This window comes from Callithrix jacchus, chromosome 12 (assembly GCF_049354715.1).
Source record: "Callithrix jacchus isolate 240 chromosome 12, calJac240_pri, whole genome shotgun sequence".
NCBI lineage: Eukaryota > Metazoa > Chordata > Mammalia > Primates > Cebidae > Callithrix > Callithrix jacchus.
The window spans coordinates 45,277,967-45,298,407 of record NC_133513.1 but is presented as its reverse complement, the minus strand read 5'-3'; the positions used below and the strand labels follow the sequence as shown (position 1 = coordinate 45,298,407).

The 20,441-nt window shown below is 37.1% G+C and overlaps 1 long non-coding RNA gene across 6 annotated transcripts in view; it reads left to right on the top strand.

Annotated features, from left to right (window-relative positions):
* LOC128929284 (uncharacterized) overlaps positions 1 to 20,441 on the top strand; it is a 272,915-nt gene that overhangs the window by 156,931 nt on the left and 95,543 nt on the right. For all 6 annotated transcript variants that reach the window (XR_013524384.1, XR_013524382.1, XR_013524379.1 and 3 more), the window contains one exon: positions 15,184 to 15,367. This is a non-coding gene — a long non-coding RNA (uncharacterized LOC128929284). The remainder of the gene's footprint in view (positions 1 to 15,183; positions 15,368 to 20,441) is intronic.

Here is a 20,441-nt window from a genome sequence, read left to right as displayed (position 1 = left end):
TCTTCTGTCTTCATTCTTCTGTCAATTTATTCAGAAATTTCTTTAATTTCTGATAATGAGGAAGGTTGCTGCAATGAGTATTCTTTGCAACTTCTTCATTTGTATAAAAGAGTTAACACAGCTTAGAGTAAAACCCTGTTTTAGGTATCACATAGTCTATACCAACAGGAATGTTGGACTAATATGGTCCAATTCTATACTTTTATCTTTTCAACACCATGGAGATACAGACCAGGCCAGTAACATTTTGGCCAGCTTTGGTCTGCCTGCCAGGGACTTAAATGAACTGAACTGTGATTTGGAGGAAAAGATTACTGCTGAGAATTTGCCCCAAATCCTTCTACAGCTTAAAAGGAGGAGAACTGAAGAAGGCCCCACCTTGAGTTACGGTAGAGATGGCAGGTCTGCTACACAGGAGCCACCGTACAGCGTACCTAGGGATGACTGGGAAGAAAAAGGCACTTTAGAAGAGGTAGCTTTGATGATTGTGGTCCTAGTCTCAATCCAGTGCTTGATTATGATCACGGAAGTTGTTCTCAACAATCTGGTTATTATGACAGAATGGATTATGAAGATGACAAATCTAAGAGATGAAGAAAGGTGTAGGGATGATCCTTTTCTTGGTGAGACCTCACATAACTGTCATAAATTTAACAGTGAGTATGAGAGAATGGGATGTGGCCCAGGCCCCTTACAAGGGAAATCTCTCATTGAGGGGTGCTCCTCCAGGTAGCAATATTAAAGACTTCCACGGACTCTTACCGAAGGGTTATCCTCATCTGTGCTCTATGTGCGATTTGCCAGTTCATTCTAATAAGGAGTGGCGTCAACATAACAACGGAGCAAGTCACAGTTGTCGATGCCAGCTTCTTCGTGAAATCTACCCGGAATGGAATCAATGACACAGGCCATGCAGTGGGTGATCCGTGTATGTTGTAGCGGTCTACAAATCCAGCAACAGGAATTCTGAGAACTCCACCTCTCTTGTTTCATCTTGGGGGACCAGCAGTTGGAGTTTTCTTTCTTTAAAACCATAAAAATGGTCAGTTTCTCACTTCCCATTTCTTCACTATTTACCATGCTTATTGTTTGTCTCCTTTTGATCCTCCTCTCCCCTTGTCACAGTAGAATGTAAAGTCCGCGTGGGTAGGGATTTTTATTAGTTTTGTTCACTGTTGTGTCATAAGTGCATTAAGAAGGATTTAGAAAATGGCGGGTCCTCAGCATTATTTGTTGAATAAGTAAATCCAGAAATTCTGTGCCTTCATAATAAGTGCATTACTTTCAAATACTGGAAAATCCAGAGTTCCAGTTTAGAAGGAATTGGTCATGGATTCTTAATCCACTTGTTGTTTTTGCTCAGCCCTGGAATATATTGCCATATTCTACTGCATAATTCCCATGTAATTTGCAAAAATGACATCACTAATTCTCTTCCCCTACCCAAGGAAAAAAGACGCTGAAATATTTCAGAGAGAATCAGCCCCTTAGTGAATGACTTACACCACATTTTGATTCTCTCAGGAATTCGTGGAAATTTCATTCTCCACATTAAACATAAGCTATTTCAGCCCTGATATGCTAGATTCAGACTATTTGAGATAACAGAGGTATGCCAGTTGAGTGAGCCACCTGAAGTCCCAGCACTCCTCTTCTCTGGCATTATCAGTGCCATGAAAAAGCCACTTTATCACATCCTTCATTTTAAAGACTTGTGTGAGCATCTTTCTCCTTGGAAAACAGAATCATCTATCTTGCCCATTCCTTCACATAGAACACCAAAAGGGCATGTACCTCAGTGCTTGGAAGCATCAGATTCATAGTTTCTTCAAGATGAATCGAGATCATGAAACAACATGAATCCCAGCTCTGCTCTAAGAGTAAAACAAAGTGAGACTGTACTGGTATTTAAGAGCAAATTCTTATATGACTTTGCACACTTAGGGTGTGCTCCATTGGGAATTTCAAACAGTAAGCAATGTTTTTTAACATACTTAGGTTTTAATATTGTTAGGAATGCTTTAAATTATTTTCGACTCTCTGGCAAAAAGAAGATTATTGATTCCGATGGCGGTTCTCTAAACTAGAATCTGCTCTGTTCTTTGTATCTTTTTGGAGTAAAGGAAGACAGTAAAATACTTGGTGATAGCTTTGCAATACAAATGAAAGGAGAGAAAAATAGAATAGGCCCTTCCTGAACTCATGAGCTGTTTTTCCTCTGAAAATGTTTTTGTGATGCCTGACAATTCTCTCAAGACTGAAAGATAAAGATTGCATTGTAGATGTAGCAGTCTTAATTAGTAAAATTGACAAGAAAATACTTATCTCTTTATATTGAATGACAGGAAAATACAACTTAGGGAATTTGTCACTTATGATTGAACAGAATCACATTTTAGTTTTACATATTTGTCTCAAACTGATTAAGTTCACAGGCAGGTTTTTGTTTAGCTTGCTGGATCATGAATATTCTGAATTCTTAGCTTTTCTTATCAGCAAAGAAAAGCAATTCGTAACATGGGGTTTGAACAAACAAAGTACTTCAGACTCTTTACAATTTTCCTATTACAGATGCTGTTTCTCTCCTTAGAAGGGAAATTCACTATTTAAAAAAATATTTCTCTTGGTCAAAGAGAGGCAATTTTATTATTTGATTTTCTAATTTTCTTAAGTAACAGAAGATTTGTGCTTTCAAATTTCACAATGCTAAGTCAAACATATTTTTCTATCTATATTTTGTCTCATAAAAAGAATCATTTAATAAAATGACTGTCTCTTCTGAAAGAACACAAATATTTGTCAAGCATTTCTCCATTATAAATATTACACACATATGCCTAGAGCCCATTCATCCTCTGAAAGTTGTCAGTTCCGTCCAATAGTATGAGGCATTTCCCTTTTCATGTACACGATAGTGACTGATATTCTGTGATTTTATTTGTTATAGAAAATTTACCAAAAGCCTGTTCTGATATTTCTGAGCATGTGTCCTGTGTTAATTTCAAGAGTCTTATCAAGAAATTGAATGGTTTCTATCTTTTTTCTTTATATGATATATGGTTTTGAAAATGTCTCTTTACTTTTGGTCTCTTAGGTGTTTCACTTGACTAATTTTAGAACATAAAGCATTATTCTTTTTTTTTCAAAGAAGACATTGTACCTTCCTTGAAAATGAACTTAAAACATTGACAACTTTGTGCCACTATTAGACAAGGTTTTCTCACAGCTGTAGTATGGTATTTCTGGGTCCCTGGGGAGCTGGAGAAAGGAGTGTGCTAGAAACTGCTGCTGCTGACTATGCCTTCTATCCTCGATAAACATGTTGTGCCTTTGCAATTGCAATTCTTGCTTAATTGGGTTCAGAAGGCAGGAAATCATCAAATGTGTAAATATTTTTGTCAGGATCCAACAATGACAGGCTGTGCCTTTTTCCGACCTGGGGCCACTGCTATGTTTCTGTTAAGGTTTGTATCCTATGCCATGAAAGCTAGGAATTCATATAGGCATATGAGTATATGCATGTGTGTTCTCTGCTCACAAATTCAAAACCCATTTCCAGAGGTGGAATAACACACTAAGGTCTAGAATTAATAGTGCTTGGTTCAATCAATCCAAATTTCAGTTGTTTGTCTTTGTATTTTCTGGCCATATTTTACTTATTAGCTACTTTGACTAAATCACTGTAGGTGCAGATTGACTTGTCCCAGCAGATAGAGTTATATCATCACTTAACTTAAATTGCCTCTTTTATTTACATTTACAACATCAGAATGAGTGCTACTGCATTTTCAAACTTTTTAACTGCTTTATTGAAGTATATTTGATTTACAATAAACTGCACATATAAAATGTATACATATACAAAAAGTATAAAAGGTAAGTTGCATATATGTATATATCTATGAGACCACCGAGAAACCATTTTGCAATCAGGATAATGAACATATCCATCAAACCTAAAGGTTATTTTCTAGCTGTTAATCATTTCATCCTCTGCCTCTCCAACTCTCTATCTCCAGGCAAGTAATCTGCTTTCTGTTACTGTAAATTACTCTGCATTTTCTGGGATTTAATATAAATGAAATTATATAGTATGCACTGTTTTTTTTTCTGGGCTCTTTCACTTACCATTATTATCTTGAGATGCATCTGTGTCATTGTATAGTATATTAGTAGTTTTTTCCCCCCATTTTTATTGTTGAGTAGGATTCCATCATGAAGACTTACAATTCCTTTATTCTGTGGACGGATATTTGTATTGTTTCCAGTTGTTGACTACCACAAACAAAGCTACTATTGACACTAACATACAAGTATTTCTATGAACATATGCTTTAATTTTTCTTGGGAAATTATCATATCTTGAAGTAGAATGGTAGGAATATGTTTAACTTTTTAATAAAACTGCCAAACTGCTTTACAAAGTGTTTGCATGTTTTACATTCAGAAGCGAATGAGAATTCCAGTTGCTCCACATCCTTGATAACAATTGTTATGGTCAGTTTTTTAATCTTAGACTTTCCTATAGGTGTGTAGTGAAATCTTGTTTGTATGTCTTTTACTTTAAAGATTTAAAGAAATCTTTTCTTTTCACTGTACTAGAGTTTGTATATTTTGGTTACATGTTCTTTATCAGATGTCTACCTGCAGACCTTGTCAATTCAATATTATATAGGAGATTCCTTATGTGATTTGAATTTTTTTCTCCTAGTTGTGTAATTTAGCCTGTTATTATGTTAATAGTGTCCTCTGAACAGCAGATATTCTTACTTTTGATGAAATCCAATTTATCATGTTTTTTTTATTTTGGATTGTGCTTTTTTGTTAGATCTAAGAAATCATATATATATATGTACATATATGTATATATATACACACATATATACATACACATATATATGTATATACACATATATACATACACATATATATGTATATACACATATATACATATATATGTATATACACATATATATACATATATATGTATATACACATATATATACATATATATATATACACACACACATATATATATATATATAAAATAGGCTCACCATTATATTTTGTTGGTCTACATGTATAACTCTTTCTTACAGTTTTTTTGGGGGGTGCTATTCCATGTCCTTTGCATTTTCATATACATTTTAGCAACAAGTTTTCAATTTCTACTTTTTTTTTTTGAAATTATACTCTAAGTTCTGAGATATATGTGCAGATTGTGCATGATTGTTACATAGGTATATACATGCCATGATGGTTTGCTGCATCCATCCTCCTGTCACCTGTATTAGATATTTACCCTAATGTTATCCCTCCCCAATTCTCCCACCCCCTGCTATCCCACCCCTAGCCCTCCCACCCACAAACAGGCCCCGGTGTGTGATGTTCCCCTCCCTGTGTCCATGTGGTCTCATTGTTCAACACCCACTTACAAGTGAGAACATGCGGTGTTTGATTTTCTGTTCTTGTGTCAATTTGCTCAGAATGATGGTTTCCAGATTAATCTGTGTCCCTGCAAAGGATGGAACTCATCCTTTTTTTATGGCTGCATAGTGTTCCATGGTGTATATGTGCCACATTTTCTTTATCTAGTCTATCCTTGATGGGCATTTGGGTTGGTTCCAAGTCTTTGCTATTGTAAACAGTGCTGCAACAGAGACACAAAAAAACCCTTCAAAAAATCAATGAATCTAGAGGCTGGTTTTTTGAAAAGATCAAAAAAAAAAAAATAGATAAACTGCTAGCCAGACTAATAAAAAAGAAAAGAAATAAGAATTGAATAGAGGCAATAATAAATGATAAAGGGGATAATGCCACCAATTCCACAGAGATACAAACTACTATCAGAGATGACTACAAACACCTTTATGCACATAAACCAGTAAATCTAGAAGAAATGGATAAATTCCTGGACACTTACATCCACCCAAGCCTAAACCAGGAAGAAGCTGAATCCCTGAATAGACCAATAACAAGGTCTGAAGTTGAGGCAGCAATTAATAGCCTACCAACCAAAAGAAGTTCAGGAACAGATGAGTTCACAGTCAAATTCTACCAGACTTACAAAGAGGAGCTGGTACTTTTGGGGGTTAGGGATATAGGGGTTTAGGGGAGCCCTTAGCTCCCTGAGAAGACTTTTTTTAGGTTTTTGGTTTATACTTTTTAAAGAATGGGACAGGAGACTATGGCACAGTGCACTTGTAAATACCGAACCCCAAACAGTTTGCAGAAAGTGATTTATTTAGATAAAGAGAAAAAGGAGAGGAAGAGAGAGCTTACATGAGAGAGAGAGTGTGTGAAAGGGGATTTAAAAGTGGAGTTTAAAGGGGTGTGAAAGAAGAGGACTTTTAAGTTTTTTAGAACTTCCACTGGGGTGATTGGCTTTGATCCTTTCTCGTGCCTGCAAAAATTTATACAGACAGTTAAATCTCTCAGATGGAGAGAGATAGGAGGGGGGTATGGGCGCTGCGAAGTTCTTGCCCTTAAAACTACGCCCCCTTGTGGACCTGGAAAGAGAACACATTCCCTCATTTCCCCCTTTGAACAGGAAAGTTTAACTTCTGTTGGAACACAGGTGTTGATTGCTTTTTAACTACTTTTTGCTGAAATGGGGCATAGAGGGGTCCTGCAGTTGAGGTTTTCTCCAGAAGGGGGCCTTTTGGGGTACAGGTTGATCTAGAAGTTTACAATAGAGCTTATGAGCCAAGGACATTTGGGGTTTTAGCAGCAGGATTATTTGTGACCTTATGGCTTTTTGGATGCCAGGTTTTTTTTTTTTACTTGGCAGGGAGTAATTTGACCATGCTGTTTGGCAGAGGAGGATAAGCTACCTTTTTTTTTAAGATTGTTTGTTAAATTGGTCCCAATTTTCCAGTATACACTTTAATGGGGACTTGATCTTGGGAATATTGGCACCCATTTGAAATTGAACACGAGAAATGCCAGCATTCCTGGTTAATAATTACAGCCACTTGACCTGAGGCATTCCCCAGGTAAAGATACTTGGAGTGTTCTTCAGTTAGTATTTTGAAATTTTGGTACCCAAGATGCGTGATTATTTATTCTGGGGGGTTGCCTTTCATGTATTGGATTTGAATTATGCTCTACCAGCATTACGGGACCACTGACTTACTGTTTGCATGACCTTCAGTGACCACTATAGAGGCATGAAGGGCTGCTGGGTTGAGTGGTGTATACCAGCGTGCCCCTGAACCAGGCCAGTGAGGCTTAGGAGATGGGTACCAATATTCCCCACAAAGTTTAATTTACACAAGCCAATTTATAAAATTGTCCTAGAAGAGTAAACTTCTAGGGAGGGGCCATTAGACACATAATTTAAAGAAGGCAGGCTGGGCGTGGCTGAGGCCAGAAAAATGCCCTTAGAACCTGGGCCTCCTCTCCCCAGTCCACTTTCCTTTGTAGGAAAATGCTCTTGAGGTTGTGAGACCTGCTGTTGACTATTTGGCCCTGTAACCAGTTTAACTATGATTTTCCAGATGGAAAAGTTTTGCCATAGAGAGAGAGCGCCAATTTTAAATAAGACAAATTATACACAAAACACAAAGTCCCATAGTCTTTAGCTTTTGAATTTCCCAAAGGTTTTCCCGATTTAAGACTGACTTCACCAGGGATTTGAACAGCAACTTTGCAGTCGTAGGATTTACACCTTAACCAACTGTGCTAACAGGCCACTTGCGTTAAGGCAAGGCAGAAAGCTTTTTAAAGCCATATTTTGAATGAGAATGCTGCACCCTGAGGTGGTGTGGCCTGCAGAAAGCTGGGCCGAGCTGACGGCCAGCAGTCGCCCTTCCTTTTTCAGCCGGTGGGCCCAGAGAAAAAAGACTTCTTGCCCCTGTTAGTTTAAAAGCCACGTTTGTAGCTGCTGTGCATTTTTGGAACTGTGCCCTGCCCCCCAGCTTTTGGTAGCCATGTTGACCCCACCAGAACCACCTGTGCACTTGGGCCACTCCCTAAGCCACTGCCCACACAGGGACCTGCAGCCAGTGGGCAAACGCCCCACGGGAACCTTTTTTACACCTTTGTCTGCAACTAGAATGCCGGAGAGGCTTGTCAGAACCATGAGCCAGGCCACCACACTCCCCGGTCCCATGCAGGCTTCAGTTTTACACAAGCTTGGGCTATAACCCACCCCTTTCCTGCTGTTTTTTCCCCCCCCAGATTGCAGTTTGCTGTGGGGCTAGGCTGTGGGTGGCTCCAGTTTCTGGTTTCCAGCCAGCAAGGAGTGAAAGGGTGGGGGTGGGGGGGGAGTGGTCACCCTTTCTGCTCCACAGACTTCCTTAGGTCTTTGTCCCAGAGATAATAGCCAAAGGACAGAGAATGAGAGAGGAGAGAGAGAGAGAGAGAGAGGAGAGAGAGAGAGAGAGAGAGAGAGAGAGAGAGAGAGAGAGAGAGAGAGAGAGCACGAGAGTGAGCGAGCATGCTTGGAGGAAAAAACTGTGTTTTTAATTTCGGCTGGCCCCTGCTGCTCCAGTGTTTTTAAAGAAACAGGATAGAATGGGGCTGGTTTTACTCACGGTTTGAATGCTTTTTTATTCTGCTATACCTTTCTTTTGGCTGTACCCCTCTCCTGGCTGGCTCACCAAAATGTTGGAGTTGAGGGGTTTAGGGGTTCAGGGGTGCCCTTAGCTCCCCTGAGGGGACTTTTTTTCAAGCTCTTGGTTTATTACTCTCTTAAGAATGGGAGAGGAGACTATGGTGCAGTGTGCTTGCAAAGTAAACACTGGACTCCAAACAGAGTTTGCAGAAAGTGATTTATTTAGATAAAGAGAAAAAGAAGAGGAAGAGAGAGAGCTTCCATGAGAGAGAGAGTGTGTGGAAGGGGATTTCAACATGGAGCCCAAAGGCGTGTGGAAGAAGGGGACTTTTAACCTGGGAGGAACTCACACCTTCTCCAAGATGCCTGGCCAATGAAAGAAGTTTTTTAGAACTTGTGTTGGGGTGATTGACTTTTGACCCTTTCCGTAGCCCGTGAAAATTTAAACAAAAGCAGTTAAATCTCTGGGATGAGAGAGATGGGGGGATCATGGGTGCTGGGAAGTTCTTGTCCTTAAAACCACATCCCCTTGTAGACCTGGAAAGAGAACACATTCCCTCAGTACCATTCCTTCTGAAACTCTTCCAAACAGTACAAAAAGAAGCAATCCTCCCTAACTCATTTTATGAGACCAACATCATCCTGATACCAAAACCTAGCAGAGACACAACTAAAAAAGGAAATTTCAGGCCAATATCCATGATGAACATTGATGTGAAAATCTTCAGTAAAATACTGGCAAACCGAATCCAACAGCACATTGAAAAAACTTATCCATCACGATCAAGTAGGCTTCATCCTAGGGATGCAAGGCTGGTTCAATATATGCAAATCTATAAATGTAATCCATCACATATACAGAACCAAAGACAAAAATGACATTAGTATCTCAATAGATGCAGAGAAAGCCTTTGACAAAATTCAACAGCCCTTTATGCTAAAAACTCTCAATAAACTAGGTGTTGATGGAACATATTTCAAGATAATAAAAGCTATTTACAACAAACCAACAGCCAATATCATACTAAATGGGCAAAAGCTGGAAGCATTCCGTTTGAAAACTGGCACTAGACAAGGATGCCTTCTCTCACCACTCCTATTCAACATAGTATTGGAAGTTCTGGCCAGAGCAATCAGGCAAGAAAAAGAAATAAAGGGTATTCAATTAGGAAAGGAGGAAGTCAGATTGTCTCTATTTTTAGACAACACGATTGTATATTTAGAAGACCCCATTGTCTCAGCCCCAAATCTCCTTAAGATGATAAGAAACTTCAGCAAAGTCTCAGGATTTAATTTATACTTTTAAACAGTTTACTGAGATTTTGGTTTGGAACACAGTAAATCTACAGATTTGTTTAACACTAATTTAAATCTTAAAAAGAATGATGAGGCAGGTGATCACTCAGGAGTTTGAGACCAGCTTGAAAAACATGACAAATTCCTAACTGTATGAAAAAATACAAAAATTTGGCTGGGTGTGGTGATGCCCACCTGTAGTTCCAGCTACTCAAGGGGCTGAGGTGGGAGAATTGCTTGAACCCAGGAGGTCGGATACTTCAGTAGGCGGTTACTGTGCCATTGCACTTCAGGCTGGGTGACAGAGCGAGACCCTGTCTCAAAAAACAAAAAAATAACAAGAATAAATAATATTCCATTTCAAGGCACTATATGTATCTCCATATTTAAATTTTTACATTTTCTCAACCAAATTTTATAGTTTTCAGTGCACAGTTTACATGTGTTTTTCCAGATTTATCCATATTTTTGATGTAATTATAAGTTATACCATATTTTGTTTCAATTTCTAAATATTTGCTGCTGATCTCTAGAAATATTGATTTTTGTAAAGTAATTGTTTCTTATGCTGCAATATTTTTTATCTCCTTTATTAATTTTAGAAACTTTTGTATGGACTCCACAGAATTTTCTACATAAATCATAATGTCACTTGTAAATAAGACATTTTTACTTATTTTGTAATCAAGATGTATTTAATTTCTTTCTTGACCTATTGCATTAATTAGAGTCACTTGAATAATGTCAAATAGATGAGGTCTGCAGAGAGACATAATTTTAATTGTTCCTTTCTAATTTCAGTGCCTCTAATTTCCTTTTCCTGTCTTATTGTACTGGCTGGAAATTTCAGCACTATTTTAAAAAACAGTGGTGAGAATGGACATCTTTACCTTGTTTCTAATTTTAGACAAAGTTTTCAGTCTTTCAGCATTAAGTATGATATTACCTGTAGGTTTTTAATACACTTCATTGTCCTGTTGAAAACATTTCTATCCTACTTTTATCAGGGATGAATGCTGATTCTCGTCAAATGCTCCTTCTGCATCTGTTGAGATAATTTTTATAGCTCTGTTATTATGGTGAATCACATTAATTGATATTAAATATGAATAGATCTTGCATTCCTGTGAAAAGCCTCCTTGGTCATAACACATTTTTCTGTTGTGCATTACTGTATTTGCTTTACTCAAATTTTTGTTAATAAGTTTTATATATAAATTTATTAAGGATATTGGTGTGCAACTTTTGTTTTTCTTATAATGTCTCTATCTGGCATTGGTCAGAGTATTGCTGACCTCATAGGAATACTAGGAAGTATTCCCTTTCCTTCAATTTTCTGGAAGGGTTTGTGCAAAATTGTCATGATTCTATCCTTGAAGGTTTGATAAAATTTATGAAATCATCAGTGCTTGTGTGTGTGTGTGTGTGTGTGTGTGTCTGTGTCTGTGTGAATGTTAAAAAAAGCCTAAAAATTGAATTTCTCTAAAAAATATAGGAATTTTAAAATGATCTATTTCTTCCTGAGTGAGTTTTGGCAGCTTGTGTCTTTCCAGGAATTTCTCTTTTGTATCTAAGTCACTGGATTCATTGGCAGTAACTTGTCAAAATATTTAGTACCCCTTTAAAACATATGGTGACATCACCTTCCGCTTCTAAAATTGGTAATTTATGTCTTCTTCCTCTATCCCCATCAGGCCAGTCTAGCTAGAAGATTATTAATTTCACTGACTTTTTCAAATAAGCTTTTAGTTTTTTTTTTCCTTCTACCAGCCTTGAGTTTTGTGTGCTTTTATTTTTGTCATTTGCTAAGGTGAAAGCTTGAGTTATTATTTGTTCTTCAATTTTTTTTTTTAAATTTCAGCTGCTTTTATATTAGTTGCAGGGAGTACATGTGTAGGGTTGATACATGGGAATACTGGACCCAGGTAGTAAACGTAGTGCCCAATGTACACCGTGAAGTACCATGTAGCCATTAAAAAGAATGAAATCATGTTGTTTGCAGCAACATGGATTGAGCTGAGGGACATAATCCCGAGTGAACTAACACAGAAAGTCAAATACTGCATAATCCTAAGTGAACTAACACAGAAAGTCAAATACGGCATGTTCTCACGTATAAGTGGGAGCTAAACATTCAGCACACATAGACATGAAGATGGGAATGATAGACACTGAAGACTGTCAGAGACAGGACAGAGGAAGAGGAGTGTGAATTGAAAGACTACTGGGTACTATGCTCACTGGTTGTTTTCTCTGTTGTTCAGTTATTTCAATGATTTAACTGTAGTTTTTACGATTTCCTTACTTTATTTTTTTAAATCTGTTCTTTAAAAACAAATAGAAGCTGTGATCATTGAATTGATAACTTTCTTATTTTAAAGTATCAGTGTTTAATGATAAACTGCCCTTAAATATAAATTTTACTGTGTATTTTCAAGATACTCCACATAAGGTTATGGTATACTTATAGATAGTAAAATGGTTACTATTGAAACAAAGTAACATATCTATCACCTTACATAGTTGCCTTTTTTTGTTTTTGTGTCAAGAGCAGCAAAAATCCACTCATTTAGCATGAATCTCAAATACAGCATAATTTTATTACCCATAGTCCTCATGTAGTACATTAGACAGGAAGACTTGTTCATCCTACATATTTGTTACTTTGTATCTTCTGACCTTCATCTCCCCATTTCCTTCAAAACTCCTTCCCTCTCCACCCTTGGTAACCACTGTTTTGTTCTCTATCTCTGTATACTTGATTTTTCTTAAGATTCCACATATAAATGAGACCATACAATATTTTTCTTTCTTTGTCCAGTTTATTTCACTATTTCACTTAGCATAATGTCATCCAGGTTTATCTATGATGTGGCAAATGGCAAATCACATTCTTTATATATGTATTACAGTTTCAGTTTCTTTTTCTTTCTTTCTTTTTTTTGAGACAGAGTCTCTCTGTCACCAGGCGCCAGGCTGAAGTGCAGTGGCACAATCTTGGCTAACTGCAACCTCCGCCTCCTGGGTTCAAGCAATTCTCCTGCCTCAGCCTCCAGAGTAGCTGGGACTACAGGTGAGCACCACTATGCCCAGCTAATTTTTGTATTTTTAGTAGAGACAGGGTTTTCACCATGCTGGCCAGGATAATCTCGATCTCTTGACCTTGTGATCTGCCCGCCTCGGCTTCCCAAAGTGCTGGGATTACAGGTGTGAGCCACTGTGCCCGGCCCAGTTTCAGTTTCTTTATCCATTAATTCCCCAATAGACATTTAGGCTATTTCCACATCTTGGCTATTGTGAATAATGCTGCAATGAGTACCGGAGTCCAGATATCTTTATGACAGAAAAGGATTTCATTTCCGTTTGGCATCAACCCTGAAGAAGGACTGCTGGGTCTTATGGTAGTTCTATTTTTTATTTCTTTAGGCGCTTCCATACTGTTTTCCATCAAGACTGTAATTTGATATGTTGTGTTTTCATCATTGTTCAGTTTTAAATTACCAATTTCCCATTTCAATCTCTTTTTTACCTATGCATTATTTAGCAGCACAATTCAGAGAGAGAGTTAAATGCAAATGGGGGAATAAACATCCACACTAGAGCTTGCTCTGGAGCCCAGCTCAGTATGGATAGTCAGGCAGAAAATCAATAGGAAGGAGTCGAGTGCAGCAGGTCGCAGTGGCAATGGACAATGATAACATTATTTTTAGAAAGAGGATTTCACCATGGGTGAGAAATTATAAAACAGGTCAGAGTCCTCATAAATTGGAGCACTGATTACTAAATAATTTAAATAAACAGACTTGAAAATGTGCAGAATCAAAGAAGTAATCCTGGAAGACCCTGTTCTGCTGAAGAGGAGGTGGCTAGAAAGGGAAAGATATCTCCAGGTGGGTTGGTGGTAAATGAAGAAGGAAGAAGGTAGAGGGAGTTCACAATTCTATCAAATAAAAAAAATAAAAAAAAAAAAGAGAGAGAGAGAATCAATCAATCAGAAGACATTTTAGCTTCCTCCATTCATGATTTTATCCCCAAAGAAATTCTCTCTGTACCAACAGAGAAGGATGCTCTTGAACTGGGAAACCTAGTAGCCTTTCTAAAAGTTTTTAATTTTCTCATCTAGAGGGGATCAATTGCTGATTTAGTAAAATAGGAGACATTTTAAAAGGAAAGAAATAAGAGGCAGAAGTCACACAAACAAATATCAATAGAAAGTGAGATGCAATATCATTAAATAAATGATAAAATATTTCTCTAAAAAAAAAAGGAAACAGAAAAAACTGTAACATAATACTCTAACAAAAATGAAATAGTATTAAACAAGAATTTGCAGATATTAAAGAGCTTCTTGATTCACAATTTAAGACTTCTAGTTAAAATTAAAAACCAGAAGAAAAATGACATATATATATATATATATGTAAACTAAGAACTGATCAAATTCAGGACAGAATTTGTAAGAAAAGGACAGTCTAAGAAATGAAGAATAAATAATATGTTTCCATAGGATAATGAAGTGAAATAATAAAACAGAATAAAAAGAAATAAATACAATTAAAATAGAGGTTAAAAGGATCAGAACAAAATACAAATGGAAGACAGGCAAAGAATATCCAGAATACCTATTATTGGAATCTCTGAAGCAGAAAGACAAAATATGAAATGCAACTAATATTTACAACTATAATTTAAAAAGTTTGTCAATGAAAGAGATCTGTATCTGTATATCAATGTTACATTGTATGTTTGGAAAATTAACCAGTAATGTTCAACTCTGAGATATATCCTTGTGAAAGTTTTTCAATTTAAAGACAAGGATAAAAAATATCTCTGGGCCTCCATGCAAAAGGGATCATACAGCGAGGGAAGGAATGGGAATCACGTTGGCATCAAAATGCTTTCCAGCAATCTGCAAAGCAATAACAAAGAGGAACAATGTGTTCAAGAAACACGAGGAAAGAAAGAGCCAAAGCCTTTATACCCACATACACTGTTCTCCAAGTTATCAGAGCTTTAAAATTTTTAAAAAATATTCAAAACTCCAGGAATATGATCACAGAACTCTTCCTGAACACACCGTGAGAGATAAGCTTCATCTTTAACAATAGTGATAGGTTGTACTTTAGCAAAAGGCCAGTGAGGACCATGAGCATTGAACCTCTAGGAAGGTCCAGGCTCTGCTTTGCTTGACCTCTAAACCAGCTTGACTTTCAGAAATGCAGCCCAAATGGACAGACCTAGGATGAACCAGGCAGGGATGTGAGTGCAGGCTCTGTGCAAGCTGCTCAGTTGTAAAAAACAAACTAAAAACATACTGCTCATTTCAATAGGAAAATATGTTCTTCGTGGATTCCTTTCCCAGCTGTGGCTGCACAGACAGTCCAATGACAGCAATGAAAAGCGAAGAGGGCAGAAAGCTGCAGCCTGTCCATGAAAATCTGCAGAGGAGAATTTGTGAATTTCAGGCAGACAGGCAGGAGCAGACTGTCTTGCACAGAGAAATCAACAAAGAAGGTGAGAGATTCTAATTGTTTTTGGCATTCTTCCCTTGGGTATTTGAATCCCTCTACTGGTTGACAAAGACAGCATTCCGTTCCCTTCCACATTATATTAAATTTGTGGAAGAATGTGCTCTTTGTATTTCATAAACATCCAAAGCTCACATAGCATTTTTTGATGCTGGTAATATTCAGGTAAAATCCTGAATGGTTTTAACTAAATCCCTCTGTTTAACTTCATGTACTATAAACCCTACTATATAAAGTGTGTCCTTGTACTAGAAGAATCGGCGTCATTGGGGAGCTTGTTAGAAATGTGAATGTCTGCATTTTTAAAGTGTGTCTCAAACTTGAATATACATACAAAGTGTCTGGGGATCTTGTTAAAAAGCAGATTTTGGTTCAGAAGTCTAGGGTGGGGCCTGAGATTCTGTATTTCTAACAAGCTCTCAGGTGATTTCATCCCTGCAGGTCCTTGTACCACACCAGATTACTTATGCTCAATTCCCTTCCTGAGTATTTGTTAAAGACTTTTTTCCTTATAACCTCTGGCAAACAAGTGTCCTGTGTTTCTCTATAAATACCTAACAAGAGTAATAAGGTACCATAACTGGAGAGACTCTCCTGTTACTCTTCTGAGGACCCAGGCCTAGGTATTGTCTGCTGTGATTGTTTTAGACTAGATTTCCCTTTGCTGGTATTATTAGGAATTCACAAGGGGTCACAAATCACCTTTGCCCATAGCTATCCTGAAGTGTTCAATGATCTTGTTTACAGCATAGATTTAAGAGAGGGCTGGCTCTTAATGTATAGGATGATTTATTTTGCAAGACAACAGTAGGAGTATAACGAAGAATAATCTAATAAGCAAAAAAAAAAATAGGGCTTTTTTTTTTTTTTGAGATAGAATTTTATTCCCATCACCCAAGCTGGAAGGAATGTAATGGCATGATCTCACCTCATTGCAACCTCTGCCTCCTGGGCTCAAGTGATTCTCCTGTCTCACCTTCTTGAGTAGTTGGGACTACAGCCACATACCACCACACCCAGGTAATTTTTGTATTTTTTGTAGAGACAGGGTTTTGCCTGGTGTCAAACTCCCGAGCTCAAGTGATCTGTCCACCTCAGCTTCCCAAAGTGCTGGCATTACAGGCATGAGCCACTGCACCAGAACCAAAATAGGGCTTCTCCAAAATAGAGCTTCTTGATCTTGATCATTTTTGTAATAATATGGGGCCTTTACAAATGCAGTTTTCTGGGCCTCAACTCAGAGATATTGAATCAGAACGGGGGAAGGTAACAAGTATTTTCATTTTATGGGGGTTGTCTGGGCATGGTGGCACACACATTCCAGGTACTCAGGAGGCTAAGGCAGGAAAATTGCTTTAGTCCAGGAGTTTGAAGCTACAGTGAGCTATAATTGTGCCATTGCACTCCAGCCTAGGTAGCAAAGTGAAATATTGTCTCTAAAAAATAGTGAACAAATGAAAATAAAATTTCATGGATGATTTTCATGCATAGCTAGTTGAGAACAAAGCTCTGTGTAAATAATTCCTCTAGTGTTGTACAAACAGATAGTACAAGGTCAAAGAGACGACAAATGGGCAAAGATAGAAAGAATATAGAAGATGCAAATAGCCCACTTAACAAGTTCAGTCGGATGGAGAAACAGAACTATGCACTCAGTAATTAGAAACTACATTTTTTTTTAAACACACATTAATAATAACCAAAATTGTCCATGTACTGGGATATTAATCAAACCTCAACAAATGTAACAGAATGATTAGCACACAAATCGTATTTCCTATCAATAATGCAATTACATTATATTTCAACAGTAAAATCATTTTTTTTTACTTCAAAAGTCCTACATGTTTAGAAATTAAAAATATACACTTCTAAATAATACATAGGTCAAAAATAAAATCATAATAAATATTAGAAAATATTTAAAGTGGAAAAGTAAAACTACTAAATATTGAAGTCTGTCAAATGCAGAGAAGCAGTACTTCAAGAGAAACTTGAAAGTTTAAATGCTCATATTAGGGAAAAAGAAAATGTGAAAATCTGTACACTAAAAATTCAACTTAAGAAATTTGAAAGTAAATGTCAAACTATAGACCAAAAAAAGAAGAAAAGAAATATAATGCCCAGTTTTTTAAAAAAAATCACTTGAAAATATTCAGAAAGATTAAAGGAGAAATAAAATTAATATTAAGAATTTAAAAAAGGAGGGCATGCCAAAATATATAATAGAGATTACAAATTAATAAGGTCACACAGGGTACTTTATAAACTTAAAAAATAAAGCAAAATTGCTAGAAAGTACAATTCATTAAAATTGAGTCAAAAAGGAAAAAATATAAATTAAACCAGTGACTAAAAAATATCTGCACTGAAAATACAAAAACAAACAGTCACAGCAACAAAAGACTGACAGTTTTTCATTTGAATTCTACCAAATACTAAAGTAACAGACAATTCTAGGAGTATACATATTCCACTAGAGAACATAATTTTGTTTTATAAGAATAACAACAAAGCCATATGAGGACAGTATAAGAAATGAAATTATAGGCCAATCCTACTCATGAATTGGGAGAAAAAGTCTAAAAATATTTGTCAAATAAATCCATGTTATATAGAAAGATAATGTATCATGTCTGATATGGGTTATCCAGGAAAGCATGGATAACTTAACATTAGAGCACCTGTTACTGTATTTCACCACATGAAGGACTAAAGGAGAAAAACACATCAATAGATTCCGAGAATCTACCCATAATGTTCACATGTAGTCAGTAATAAAATCCTTAGAACACTAATAATAGAAGGGAGCTCCTGAATCTCATAAAGAATATATATTGATAACTGACTGCATGTAAGTTATTCAGTAATAAAAATCTAGAACAGTTTCCTTTAGAATCAGAAGCAATATACATAGCTTTAGTCTTCTGGAGATCCTAGCCAGTACAGTAAGACAAGAATAGAATTAACATTTATAAAAGCAGAAGAAAATTGTTACCAGTTATATATGATATAAATGTAAATATTGCTAACCTTAAAGATTCTATAGGTGAATATTTATAAATAATAAGAATGATTTTGAAAATTTGCTATACATTCTAGATCCAAAAATAAATCATATTTTATGCCAGCCACAAAGAATAAAAAAGTCATTATTTTAAAAGATGGATTTAATAAGAGCCACCAAAATTGTAATGAAAAGAGAATACATTTAACAGAGACTATACAGATCTGCATTGAGAAAATTATAAAATTTTATGGAAAGATATTAAATCACATTAAATTTGATGAAGAGACATACCAAATTTATGGAAAGAAAGACTCAATACTTTTAAAATGTCAATTCACCCCCAAAGGACATACAGATTTTTTTATTTTTACCTAAGTAATAATCCTAAGATAGTTTTTTTGGAAACTGACAAGCTGATTCTAAATTTTTTTTTAAGAGAACAATGTTATATAAAGCTACAGCATATTTCAAAAGGAAGAAAAAGATTGATGGATAGTGCCCTAGTAGATATTACAACTTGTATGCTTGAGCAATAAGTATTACTAGCTAAGAGATACACAACAAAATCAACAGAACATAATTTAGAGTCCAGAAACAGAAAAATTTGAATTGTGATAGCGTCAGTATTTCAGACTTTTAAGAAAGTTTAGAGTGAGTATTTTTTTTTTCCAAGATGCCAGATTAGAGGTTTCAGTGTGCTTCCGCCACTTGGAAATAGCAAAATAGTATGTAAAGATAAACTCTACAATACTTATTTCAAGAAAGGCAATGGAAATTCATCAGAATAGTGAAGGATGCCTCAAAGCTTGTAAAGAGAAGATGGGCAAAGCAGCCACTGTTTAGTGTTTCGCTGACAAAGTGAGTGAAGCCTCAGTACGTGAGAGGAGTAGCCAGTCTCACTAGGGATTGGTGCAACCCAGTCCAAGGGAGAACACCCTGTTTCTCCTAAGCCCAAGCTTAGGAGAATTAGCATGGGGAAGGGCTGAGAGACAGAGAGAGGGAAAGATACCAGAAAAAGCTACAGGCATTTTCCCAGATATGGACTGAGAGAAGGATGCCATTTTTAATCGGGGATCATACAGCCAATGTTTGGCAATGGTGGCCACTGCAGACATTTTAGTCTTTGGCCAGAGATTAAAGTGCTCGCTCTGTAGCAGGAAAAGGACCCCTACAATCAGAATTTAGTGGCGAGTGTGGAGAGTGTCCCAGTAGTATGTGTGGAATTAGGCTCTTTCCTGTTGCAGGACTGGAATGGGAGGAGAGATGATAAAGGATGGTTCTCCTAGGTGGTGTGACTTGCAGTGAGAGACAGCTTTGCCACATGGAGCCAGTCTTCATGTGCCACTCCAGCCTGCTCCCTTGGTCATTTGGGGGAGAGTGCTACACCAGCTGTCAGGAGAGGGAGGGAGGCATATCCGATTTTTCTTGAAATCTAATCCTTGTGAGGACTGCCTCTAAGGGTAGGAGGTGGACACAACCCACCAAAGCCCAAGGAAACAAGAGCACAGCACCAACTGCTGAAGATGCAACACCAAAGGCCAGGAACAGACTTGCAGTGGGGGTCATCCGTTGACCCCAGCCCTCCTGGCAAGTGCACTGTCGTGGACATGGCAGCTGTTCTTCTCACTAGAGTTCTAGGAATGTGAGCTGAAAGAGGCACTTACTGGGCTTTTCCAGTTGCTCCATCTCTGCTGAAGACCAGCTGTGCTGGGGAGGGTGATTTTTTACTTTCCTGTAGCACCCCCATCTGCACTAAGGGTGATCACATGCAGCATAAGTCTACAACTGGCTATTACTCTTAATTGCCATTCACTGGACTGCAGCCTGAATTACACCATCAGGCAAAATTATTTTCCTACAGCAAGCAATGTCAGAGAAAGCCAACATAGTAAACTATCTGAAACCAAGGAATCCATACATAGCTGTGGGCCTCTGAGAGTGCTCAGAAATGAAGCTTATCAATTGTATATAACATATGCCACAGTTATACTCTCAAGAGAAAAAAGAATAAAAAAAATCAAAAAGTCCCATCCAAATGATGGCAAATTCA